The sequence below is a fragment of the Myotis davidii genome, unplaced genomic scaffold (assembly GCF_000327345.1).
Source record: "Myotis davidii unplaced genomic scaffold, ASM32734v1 scaffold548, whole genome shotgun sequence".
NCBI classification, from domain to species: Eukaryota; Metazoa; Chordata; class Mammalia; order Chiroptera; family Vespertilionidae; genus Myotis; species Myotis davidii.
The window spans coordinates 1-613 of NW_006299261.1; positions in this window are offsets into that span (position 1 = coordinate 1).

A 613-nucleotide genomic window follows, 5' to 3' on the forward strand; every position below is an offset into this window, starting at 1 on the left:
ATTCATCAAGCTGGATACTAAATATTGGAAGTGAAGCATATTTAATTTCCTGGATTACCTAATCAAGAATGTCAGCAGACATGTCATCTATTCTTCTGCGGAGAGTGTTGTTAGATAAGGAAATTGCACTCAATTTTGTAACAAATTCGTCTCTGATCATAACTCGAACAATGTGTTTGGCCGCTGGCAACAGTAAATCCTCAGCAATGGTGTGAGGTTTCATAGGTCTGGCGATTCTGAGTGCCACCAAATATGAAGCTTCAATGGTTGCTACGTTTTGTTTGTGGTACTTGCCACCAGTATCAAGTCTGGCTTTCTTGAGTCCATCAGCTTTGCTTCTAAAATACTTGGTTTTCTTGCCGGCAAAGCTCGGATGCTTGCTATCAAAATGGCATTTTAGTTTGTTCAGCTTCATAGATTGGGCTGATAGAACTTCACAACAAATAACACATTGCGGTTTCTCAATTCCTGCTATAATTATTGAGGTAAAACCATACTGTAAAAAATCCTCACTATATTTTCTTTTCTTAACGTTCTTCTCTACACGATCCATTGTCATGGGATGGTTTGTTTATGAAAATAATATATAATAATAACTTTAATAATACAAAAA